This window comes from Moschus berezovskii, chromosome 22 (genome assembly GCF_049115385.1).
Source record: "Moschus berezovskii isolate FMDL1 chromosome 22, NW_MosBer_1.0, whole genome shotgun sequence".
Taxonomy (NCBI): domain Eukaryota; kingdom Metazoa; phylum Chordata; class Mammalia; order Artiodactyla; family Moschidae; genus Moschus; species Moschus berezovskii.
Window position 1 is genome coordinate 28,033,985 of NC_142481.1, and position 12,465 is coordinate 28,046,449.

General features: G+C 43.6%; 1 protein-coding gene across 2 annotated transcripts in view; it reads left to right on the plus strand.

Annotated features, from left to right (window-relative positions):
* The window catches only part of GFOD2 (Gfo/Idh/MocA-like oxidoreductase domain containing 2), a 42,017-nt gene that overhangs the window by 2,994 nt on the left and 26,558 nt on the right, over positions 1-12,465 (plus strand). The window lies entirely within an intron of this gene.

The window sequence follows — 12,465 nt, forward strand, 5'->3', positions numbered from 1 at the left end:
TTATGGACGTGTGTGCATTATTTTAGCCCCTGTAATCAGAAAGAGACTTGTTTTCAGATAAGAAAGATGGGCATACAGACTCTCAAAGTGTTTCTTCATCACTGTGGCAGTGAACCTTTGACAAATAATTACTTAACATCCATTCCATTTTCTGGGGCAGCTGAGGGCAGTTATCAAATCTGGCCTGTAATAAAGTAATCAACAGTATTTAACAGGCTAAGTTACCAGATAAACCAGTAATGCTAACAGGATTTACTTTCTCTGAACTGATTCTCTGTTTATACAATAAGAGGAGAAGTGAAATGGGGGCACAGTGTGATCTGATATGGGAGGTTGTAATATAAAGTTGGTATTCACAGAACACAAGAATCAGTGACCAGTCACTTAGAAGCAGGAGAGGAGTCCTGATGCCTAGTAAGTCACTCATGTATATATATAATAGGAGTTTCAATCTAGGATAAATCCACTATTGAAATCAGACAATGTCTAGAAAAAAAATTGGAGGTTTTGCTGTTTTTGAGAATTCATATTCAGTATAGTAGTAGGACATTATTTTTCTTTTTTGTGGGGAGGACCTTTCGTATTTCTCTTTTTTTTAATGAGTGTATTTATTTTTGGTTGTGCTGGGTCTTCATTGCTACCCAGGGGCTTTATCTAGTTGGGGTGAGCAAGGGCTGTTCTTTGTTGTGATGCACGGGCTTCTCATTGCTGTGGCCTCTCTTGTTGCAGAGCACAGGCTGTAGTTGTGTGGGCTTCTGCAGTTTCAGCACATAGGCTTAGAAGTTGTGGCGCACGGCCCAGGTCTTCTGAGGCATGTGGAATCCTCCTGGAACAGGGATCGAACCCATGTCTTCTGCATTGGCAGGCAGACTCCCATGCATTGTATCACCAGGGAAGTCCCAGTACACTGTATACAAGTCCCAGGACATACATACAAAAAAAAAACAGCTTTGTATAAGTAAACTTCAAGAGAGCCTAAGAGTCCAAATTACTTGGAAATTTAGATGTCAGGTGTTTTTAAAAGTGGGGGATGAAAGATAATTCAAATAAGGTTGGGCTCATGAAAATAAAAATGGAAAAAAGATACTGAGAAAAACATGAAAACAGTAAGACTTTCTAGCACACTGACATTCACTCATGAATTAGCCTTTTGGTCAGGAATAGCTCATTAGTGTACCGTCTCTTTAAATCCAGACAAAGGAAGTGACAAATGGAGTAAATATTTCAGTTTCACGATGGGAACGAACACTTAGGAAGTAGGATTAAAAGTGAGTATTCCTGCATCACTTAAATACACTCAAACCCTACACTTAACATGTGCTCTTTAGTTCCTGTTTCTAGAAGAGGAGCTGCAAGTAATGCCTTTGTCCTAGGTACTGTCAGTTTTCAAGGTTCCCAGTGACAAAATGCTACATCTCTTTGGGATCCAGGATTGCCGTGGCGATAGCTCAGTCTCCCCACCACCTCTCAGAGCCATTCCCAGAAGCATCTGTAAGGGTTCCTGTCTGTCTTCTACCATGAAAGATTAGGAATGAAGGCTTTGAGGAGTGGAAACTAAGTACTGAGCATGGTCTTCCTTTCTGGCCTGGAATAACTGTGCTCCTCCCCAACTGTCAACTTTCAATTTCTCATGAGAATAGATAATTCCAAAATATAACCGGAAATACATCCTGCTTGGCTTTGAGATTTACCATATCGCTTTACAGTCTCAAAATCTTTATTATTTCTTTCAGAATTATATTTTTGCTTAGAATGATAATGCTAGGCAAATCATGTAATTGTTGTTTTAGTTGCTAAGTCATGGCCAACTCTCTTGCAACCCCATGGACTGTAGACCACCAGGCTTCTCAGTCCATGGGCTTTCCAAGGCAAGAATACTAGAATGGGTTGCCATTTCCTTCTCCAGGGGTCTTCCTGACCCAGGTGTTGAACCTGCGTCTCCTGCATTGCAATCGGATTCTTTACCACTGAGCCACCTGGGAAGCCCAAATCATATAATTACTGGGCCCTAGTTTCTTAATCTGTGTAATTTATAACAAAACAATTTTAAAATGACAGAAATGTCTAACACTAGAGAAAGGAAGAGCTGGTTCACGTAATTAGTAGTCCTTAAAAACTGTGATAACATGAAAAATGCTTATGTCAAAATAGTAAGTGAAAAAAGTCAGGATACAAAGTTGTGAATATAATTTGATTACAAGTACATTGCTGCTGCTGCTGCTAAGTCACTTCAGTCGTGTCCGACTCTGTGTGACCCCATAGACGGAAGCCCACCAGGCTCCCCCTTCCCTGGGATTCTCCAGGCAAGAACACTGGAGTGGGTTGCCATTTCCTTCTCCAATGCATGAAAGAGAAAAGTGAAAGTGAAGTCGCTCAGTCGTGTCCGACCCCTAGCGACCCCACGGACTGCAGCCCACCAGGCTCCTCCATCCATGGGATTTTCTAGGCAACAGTACTGGAGTGGCTTGCCATACAAGTACATTAAACAGATGTAAAACTTAGCACAAAAGAGTAGAAGAAGAGCACATAGTAATTTTCTATAGTGAGTGAATATTAAAAAAAAAACCTTCTAAAAGTTTCTTGCTTGTGTAAAGAATGATACTGAACTTGTTTTCTCTCTGCGGGCCTTCAGCCTCTTCTTGCTCTCTGACTGAATTAAAAGTGGTGGAGGGGGACTCCCTAGGTAGTCCAATGGCTGAGATTCTACATTCCTGACATAGGGGCCCAGGTTAAATCACTGGTGTGGGAACTAGATCCCACTTTACCATCTGAGTCACCTGGGAAGGCCCTTTATCCCACATACCAGAACTAAGAGTTTTCATGCTGCACCTAAGGCCTGGCACAGCCAAATAAATTTTTTTTTAAGTGGAGGAGGAATGATGGCATGGACCAGGAAGCACTGATGTTTCCTAACTCAGGTGTCATGAACGAAACAGCAGTGCTGTTCCCTAGGATAATGAATTTGCCTGTATGTATTTGAAAGGTGACCCTAGAGCTCTTACACTGCTTTCTAAGACTGTTGCTTTGGTGCTTGGTGATGAAGTTTTGACCCTTAGGGTCTCTTTTGGTGCTTGCTGACGGATGTTTTTGTATTTCTGCATCCCACAGCATATTAGAGGATGTTCCACGGGGTTAATGGTTCCTGCTAGGAAATGGTTATCGTTTCAGAGGGGCTTTTCCGGGGGTGGCTCTCGGAATGTGTGAGATATGTATTTGTCATCCAGGCATCCTCTCATTGTCAGGGAGATGGGGGATGGTGGAGAGATCAGCTGTACTTCCTGTTACTCGTCAGCCTTTTGCACTCATATTCCTGTGCCAGGGACTAAGGGGACAAAGCTTGGTTGTTGTGGTGTTGTGTTTTTTTTTTTTAAGCAGTGGGGGCAATGGTTGAACGTAGTATTTCTCATCAGATCTTATTTTCAAGATTAAGTTACTGTGCTCAGATGGCTGTTTTGGTTACCCCAGCCCAGGGCTTGCTCCCGGTCATGGCGGTTATTCTTTCAGAATTACTGTCTTTGTTTCTCCTTCCTTCGCTGCTTTTTTTTTTAATGGCCGTGCTGAGTCTTCGTTGCTGTTTGGGCTTTCTCTAGTTGTGGTACACGGGCTTCTCATTGCGCTGGCGTCTCTCGCTGCGGAGCACAGGTTCTAGGCACCCAGGCTTTAGTAGTTGTGGCATGTGGTTCAGTAGTTGTGGTGGTCGGGCGTAGTTGCTCCTCGCATGTGGAGTCTTCCCACACCAGGGATGGAACCCATGTCTCCTGCCCTGGCAGGCAGATTCTTTACCACTGAGCCACCAGGGAAGCCCCTTCACTGCTTAATATCCCTAATATGCTAAGATTGTTGTGCAAAGAACATTTAAATGCCTTCAAGTATTATAGGAATGTTAGCAAATACCTTGAAGTGTTAAGTTTCAGGGACCTGTGATCTCCTTAATTACACAGTCTTGGTCCTGAAAGACCTTAGAGTCTCAATAGTAAGACACTGAGCATCATTTAAACAATAATCAGAAAATTATAAAATACTACAATGAATGGCTATTTTCAGGTGGGGATATATATCCCAGATACATTCTGTGTTTTATAACCAGCCTCCTTCATTACGCATTAACCAAAAGGAAAACAGGAAAAGGGGGTTGGTGTGGCAAAGATTGTCCTGAGATTAGATTATTTTACATGTCACATTTAATAGCTAGAACATTGTTAAACTACAGCTGAGCATAATCATGGCCTAGTTGATAAGCAGTTTTCTGCATCCAAGCAGGAGATGTTTGTGAAGGACACCAGGCATTTCCACTCACAGGAGACCTACTTAACCTTCCTGGTGACCAGAAGCCATGTAACAAAGTTAGAGAACACCCTTGTTGTGCTCTGGGGTGCCCTAAGAACACCCTGTACCCGAAATCTGAAGGAAGGCAGTTTAGGTAACTCTGAAGTGTCTCTTGCTGCCATAGAAATAGCCATTGTCACAGCAGCAAGATACTTGTATCCATATAGAAGGTAGAAAACACAAAACTTTAGTAAGTTATGTTTTCATGTTGAAAAATGTTTTATGAGTATAATTAAAAACTCATTGTCTTCTCAGTATTACATGTAAAATACACCTCTCTCTAGGGCCGGGTACTTTACAGGGATCGTGGCCTCAGCAAAGGCAGGGTCTTTGTCACATGCCTTTGTCATTGTGTTCCCTCTGTCAAAGTGCTCCTTGGTGTTCAGCTGTGGGTGTAGTAAGAAATGGAAACTAGGCTCCAGGGGCCTGGCCTATCTGGATCACCGCCCTGTGCCCCACCTTCTGGCACAATGCCTGACCTGTAGTTGCCCTCACAGATCCTGGGGAATGAGTGAGGAAAGAACTCTGGTGACTAGATATCATGCCATTAAATGGGGGTGAGGGAACACAGGAGAAGGAAAGGAAAGATAAATTTGGGTTGGAAGAAGCTGATAGGTTGGTACAGAGCCAATGGAGAACGTTTGCCTGGAGGTCAGAGTGAAATTGAAGGATTAGATAACATTGCTCTGTGAGAGTAGGGATGAGGATGGAATTTTCAGGTCGATGTCAGTCTAGAACTTGCTGTTAAAGCAGTCTCAGAAAAATAGTCATCTTGTTATTGCCAGACTTTCAGAAGTGATATTTAATATAACTGGCTTCCCTAGTGGCTCAGAGGTTAAAGCGTCTGCCTCCAATGAGGGAGACCCGGGTTCGATCCCTGGGTCGGGAAGATCCTCTGGAGAAGGAAATGGTAACCCACTCCAGTATTCTTGCCTGGAGAATCCCATGGACGGAGAAGCCTGGTAGGCTATAGTCCACAGGGTCGCAAAGAGTCGGACACGACTGAGCAACTTCACTTCACTTAATATGACTGGTGGCAAAGTATTTTTTCTTACTGTAACCATCAGCTGAAACTAACTTTCAGACCAGGTCATGATCCAGATACCTCTGTGGGTGTTAGTTAAATTTACTTCTCTTTCATGACTCAATTTTAGCTGACCTTTTTGTCCACTGGGTAGTTATACCTCATTAGACAGGTCATTAGGCCTTTCATTAATGTCCCTCCTAGGACACTGTGTGAGGACAGCACAGATACTGGGACCTGGCATCTTTGGCTCGGCCTGGGTAAGGTCTCTCGATATCATGTGGCTGCTTAACAGTTTACCTCCATGTCAGCTTGCAGAGTTGGGGAAATAGTCTTTCTTTCCTTTGTGGCGTTTTTGCAGTCAGTGAGAACGCAGCAACATCTGTGTCACTGAGTCCGTGTAAGACACTTAAACAAATTGTAGGCAAATGAAACCTTCCCCACAGGATCTTTGGATATTTTGAGATCCAGGGACATTTATCATAACTCCTTTGTAAAACTCAATACCTGTTTGTTTAGTTAGACTTTTATTTTTCAGTGGAAACACAAATGTAGATAAAGATGTACTTTCTGTTTTATCTGAAAACAGTCCTGCAGAAAGCATGTTACCCTTTCAGACTGGGAGTACAAGCTGGTTCATGGGGAGCTCTAACTGTACCGCAGGTAGTCCCTCGGCTGTGAAAACTCAGCTCAGAACTCAGGCTGCAGACTCTCCCCGGCTCCTGCCTGAGCTCCAGTGCTGAGGTGTGATTGTCTTTCCTCTTTGGGTCCAGCTCTATTGACCATGCAACGACAGTCTGTCTACCAGAGTGGCTCAGTTCCAGGTGTTGGGGGGGTGGCCCAGAAGGCGGGCTCTTGGTTCTTAGTACATGGTTGATGTTGATGACCGCATGAAAAGCTACTTATTTCTCCCACCAGATTCCTGGGTTTTGCAAAATGAGAATTAAACTTAACATTTACCTTTACATTTTAATTTTGTCTCCTTTTAGTGTGTTCATGAATTATGCTCTTATGTTATAAATCTAGATCTCTTTGCAACTGGATGTTAATGTCATGGCACCCCACTCCTAGGGTGATGGTTATCATATCAGTTCTGGAGCATCATTCAAAGAAGCTTATATTCAGGCAATTCCCTGGCAGTCCAGTGGTTAGAACTTGTTGCTTTCACTTCCAAGGCCCAGGTTCAATCCTTGTTTGGGGAACTAAGATTCCACAAGCCCCCAGCATTGCCAAAAAAAACCAAGCTTATACTCTTTAAGATTTTACAACATATTTTATTTAAAATAGGAAGGAAAAGAAGGACTTGAGCAGGAAAAGCTGTTGCCTTCTAGTTGGTGCAACTGCCACACAGGCTTTGACCTGACTTCTTGATTTCTGCATTCTCAGTCATCACTCAGCACCTACTCAGTGTTGGGCACTGCTCTGTCCTGGTGACAGCAGCTGTGTGAGACAGGCAGCCTCTTGACATCATGACAGATCCCAGTGGAGTGTGATGGGCACTGTGAAAGACAGAGCTCAGGCACAGCTTCTCTGAAGAAGTGGTGTTTAAGTGGAGACTTAACAGATCTGAGAAGGAGTTATCCTGAGGAAATAAAGAAAAAGAAAAACTTATTGCAGGCAGAGCAAATAGTTTGGACCAGAATCTCAGAGCAAAACTGAAGGAGTTAGATGTGGTAGCTGCCAGCATGCTGAGCTGAGTGCAGTGTAAGGGGAAAGTGGCAAGGTGGAGAGATGGGGAAAGGTCCAACCCACGCTGGGGAGAGCCCATCAGGGAATCTGGGCTTTATCCTAGAGAGGCTAGGGGAAGAAATGGCCAGTTCAGGAGAACCATCTGGTTCATGGAACCAGAGCAGTGGATGGAAATCAAGGGACATTCAGATGTCCAATTGGTGGGACATAGGGATAGACTGGCCCTGGGGGCAGGAAAGCTTCACTGCAGCTAAAGTGATTCCTTATGAGATGGTCAGGTTGGAATCACCATCACTTGAGTCCACTATCACTTCCTTTCCCTTCATGATTGTCTGTTGGCATTTCACTGAACATAACCCCTACATGCTAGGTCATTGGGATCCTGCAAGGCTTGATGTACAGTATGCTTCTGTTAGAGGGAGGAAGCTTGACTACAAGGGGACTGAGCTAAGAGATAAGCATGAGTCACATTATGTGAGGAGGTGGGGTAGTTGGAGAGACAGTTCTGGTTGCAGGCACCCTCTTGACAGGTCAAGTTGTAGTTTAAGACTGAGAGCCTCGGCTTATTTTTGTAATCCCAGTTGGCAGGCAGAGCTATTCTGTTATATGATGCTTTATTTCCCAAACCATTAAACCAGATTCTGCTTCAAACTATTTAATTATCAGCATAAGTACTCTATTACTTTTGTGAATATACCCCAAGATCGTACAGAATTATTTACAGTTTTGACAAGTTCAGTATATATATCTTGGTTTATTGATTAACTATACAGGAGCAAGGTCTGGAATCTTTTCACGTTTTTCCAGCAAATATTTATTGAGCACCCACTGCATATTAGGCCTTGTTCTAGGAACCTGGGGGTACGACAGTGCACAAAACAGACAAAAATTCCCTTTTCTCAAGGAGCATGCATTCTAGGAGGCGTGGTAGGAGGAGACCAACAGTGGGACGATAAACCTGTTTCTAATAAAACAGCGTTTGAGTAGAGACCTGAAGGAAGTGAGGGAGTGTGTAGACCCAGTTGATCTTGTCTGTACAGTAGAGAGAACTGCCAGCACAGAAACCCTGAGACAGAGACGTACCTGGAATGTTTGCAATACACACAGCAGTGAACCATGGTGACCGGAGTAGAGTGAGCAAGGAAAAGAGAAATAGGATATAAAGTCAGAAAGAGGATAGTGGGCAGACGGGCCTTTTGTAGGTCAGAGGAAGAACCTTGGCTTTTATGCTAAAGTAAAAGTCACTCAGCCGTGTCCAACTCTGTGACCCCATGGACTATATATTCCATGGAATTCTCCAGGCCAGAATACTGGAGTGGGTAGCCTTTCCCTTCTTCAGGGGATCTTTCCAACCCAGGGATCAAACCCAGGCCTCCTGCATTGCAGGGAAATTCTTTACCAGCAGAGAAGCCCAAGAATACTGGAGTGGGTAGCCTATCCCTTCTCCAGTGAATCTTCCTGACCCAGGAAGAGATGCAAAGCCTATGCAGCCTTTGGGCAGAGGAGTGGCTTGATCTGACTTACATTTTAATGGCGTCACCCTCAGTGCTATATGAGAGTAGACTGGGGGTACAGTATGAGAAGGGGCAGGGTGGAATCTGGGAGACCAGGTGGGCTCTCACAGTAGCACAGGAGAGACGACAGTGACTTGAATTAAGGCGGTGCCAAAGAGTAGTGGCAAGTGCTCAGATTCAGGGTGTGTTTTGAAGAGAGACAGCCACTAAGACATGTTTTTATGAATCGGATGAGAAGTATGAGAAAAAGGAGGATCAAAGATTACTCCAAGGCTTTGATTTAAACAGCTGGAAAATTTGTGTTACCAGTTTCTGTGGGGAAAAGTGAGTTTGGTTGGAGAAACATCAGGAGTTTAATGCTGGACACCAAGTCGAAATGTACATCAGATAGGTGGTTGTTTATACTAGTCTGAAGCTCAAGGAAGAGGACCTGGCTGACAGCTTTGAAAGTCATCAGAGAATAGATAGTATTTAAAGCCATGACAGTGAATATGAATAGACTCATCAGTCTTGAGGCAAGAGCCATGGTTACTGTAGTCACCATCAGGAGAAACAAGCAGAGAAATGGCCAGAGAGGTAGGAAGAAACACAGCCAATGTCACAATCTACTTCAAAATTAGATTAGGAATTTCCTTGGTGGTCCAGTGGTTAGGACTCTGCTTTCAGTGCTGAGGGCATGGGTTCAGTCTGTGGATGGGGAAGTAAGATCCTGTGAGCTGTGTGGCCCGACAAACAAAGAAAGTTAGATTGAGGACCCAACTCACTTAATTATTAGGGTCCTGGCCTCATCACTGGCCACAGTGCTTTATTTTAGAGTATTTTATATTAAGATACAATTACTGAAGAAATTTCATCCACAAAAAAGTCTAATTCCCAAACAAGCCCCTTGACGCTGGCACCTGGGAATGTGTCTGAGAGGGCAGAGGCCTGCCGCTGTCGAGGGTGCCCTGAGGGTGCCCCGCTGGGGAATTCCAGCCATGGGCTGGTTCTGGGGTGTGGTGGGGGTGGAAGCTGAGCTTAGGTTTCCTACCCATGTGATGTGCCAACCTGTTGCCCAACCTGTCCAGCTGCAGCCACAACCTGTTACACATTATTTCTCGCTTATAGCCATCCTTCCTTGGCTTGCCCACAGCAATACCAGAGAAGAACCCCTCTTTCATCCCTCACTTCCTGAGTATGAGTTGTTCATGAGCAATGAGGACTTGCCTAACCCCAGCAGCTCAGCAGCTTGCCTAGTGTGATGTTGACTATGGGCAAGGGCAACCTTCTGATCCTCAGCAAGTGCCCACACTTACTAGATCATTGGCCTCTGCTTGGTTTCAGCCATTGTCTTTATACAGTCCTCCCTTGGTATCTGGGAGGGTGGGGTTGGTTCCAAGACCCCTTGGGATCCCCAAATCCACAGATACTCAAAGTGTTAGTCGTTCAGTCGTGTCCAACTCTTTGCAACCCCATGGTTGGTAGCCCAATAGGCTCTTTTGTCCATAGGATTGTCCAGACCAGAATACTGGAGAGGGTTGCCATTCTCTTCTCCAGGGAATCTTCCTGACCCAGAGATCAAACCCGGGTCTCCTGCATTGTAGGCAGATTCTTGACCGTCTGAGCCTCTAAGACATAGAAAAAGTGCTCAACAGATGCTCAAGCCCCTCATATAAAATGGCATATGACATACACTTATCCTCTTGAATACTTTGTCGTCTCTAAATTACTTACAATATCTAATACAATGTAAATAGTTGTAAATACAATGTAAAGCTATGTGAACAGTCACTGGTATGCAAACAACTTCAAGTTTTGTGTTTAAAGGGAGTAGGCTTAATTCACACATGTCCATTTAATTTGATTATAGATGTAAATCCACATGGTGCAAATAGGTTGTTCTATACCCTCAGCCATAACTTACAGTGATTAAAAATTGATGTATAGTTTACATACAGTTAAATACACAGATCCTAAGTATTCAGCTTGATGAATTGTGACAAATATATCCCCATGCAACCACAGTGCAACGCAAGATATAAAATATTTCCATCCTCATTTGTTTCCTTGTGCCCTTTTCTAGTCAGTTCCACACCTCCTTGCCCCACCTCCCAACTGACCAACCATCCCGCTATCACTTTTGACTCCTGTTGCTGATAAGAAAGTCAGGAAGCAACAGTTAGAACTGGACATGGAACAACAGACTGGTTCCAAATAGAAAAAGGAGTACGTCAAGGTTGTATATTGTTACCCTGCTTATTTAACTTATATGCAGAGTACATCATGAGGAACACTGGGCTGGAAGAAGCACAAGCTGGAATCAAGATTGCCGGGAGGAATATCAGTAACCTCAGATATGCAGATGATACCACCCTTATGGCAGAAAGTGAAGAGGAACTAAAAAGCCTCTTGATGAAAGTGAAAGAGGAGAGTGAAAAGGTTGGCCTGAAGCTCAGCATTCAGAAAACAAAGATCATGGCATCTGGTCCCATCACTTCATGGGAAATAGATGGGGAAACAGTGGAAGACTTTATTTTTTTGGGCTCCAAAATCACTGCGGATGCTGATTTCAGCCATGAAATTAAAAGACGGTTAGTCCTTGGAAGGAAAGTTATGACCAACCTAGATAGCATATTAAAAAGCAGAGACATTACTTTGCCAACCAAGGTCCATCTAGTCAAGGCTATGATTTTTCCAGTGGTCTGGTATGGATGTGAGAGTTGGACTGTGAAGAAAGCTGATCGCCGAAGAATTGATGCTTTTGAACTGTGGTGTTGGAGAAGACTCTTGAGAGTCCCTTGGACTGCAAGGAGATCCAACCAGTCCATTCTAAAGGAGATCATTCCTGGGTGTTCATTGGAAGGACTGATGCTAAAGCTGAAACTCCAATACTTTGGCCACCTCATGCAATGAGGATGAGGAAAAGACTGGAAAAGACTCACTGGAAAAGACTCTGATGCTGGGATGGATTGCGGGCGGGAGGAGAAGGGGACGACAGAGAGTGAGATGGCTGGATGGCATCACCAACTCGATGGACGTGAGTTTGAGTGAACTCCGGGAGTTGGTGATGGACAGGGAGGCCTGGCGTGCTGTGATTCATAGGGTCACAAAGAGTCGGACACGACTGAGCGACTGAACTGAACTGAACTGAAGTTTGCCTGTACTTCAAGTAAATGAGATCCTACAGTAAGGAGTGTTTTTTTTGGTGTGTGTGCCTAGCGTCTTTCACTCAAAGTAATATTTTTAAGATTCATGCATGTGATTGCATGCATTAGTAGTTCATTAATTTTTGCTGTTTTTTTCTATATTTCATTGTATGACCATACCATAATTTGTTTATCTAATCTCCTATTCCTAAGCATTTGGGTATATTTCCAATTTAGGGCTAAGATGAATAAGGTGCTGAGAATATTTTGTGTAAGTTTTTTTGTGGACATGTTTTCATTTTCTTGGGTAAATATTTACGAATGGAGTTGTTGTGTCACTGAGTTGATATATCTTTATAAGAAAATGTCAGTTTTCCAAAGTGACTGTACTATTTCATACTGCAACCAACAACGTGTGAGAGTTCTGTTGCTCTATATCCTCTCCATACTTTGGGATTGTTAGTTTCTCCCTCTCTCTTTTTTTACCTTTTCCATTCTAGCAAGGTTTGGTTTTAGTTTGCATGTCCCTGATGACTAGTGATATGGCACACCTGTTCACGTGCGTATTGGCTGTTTTTGTATTTTTGGTGTGACTTGATCTAATCTTTTGACATTTTAGAAAATCGGGTTCTTCTTCTGTGTGTGTCTGTGTATCTTCTTCTTCTTTTTTTTTTTTGTGACTGCCACAGGAATGTGAGATCTTAGTTCCCTGACCAGGGATCGAACCCATGCCCCCTGCAGTGAAACCATGGAGTCCTAACCACCTGACCACCAGGGACGTCCCAGT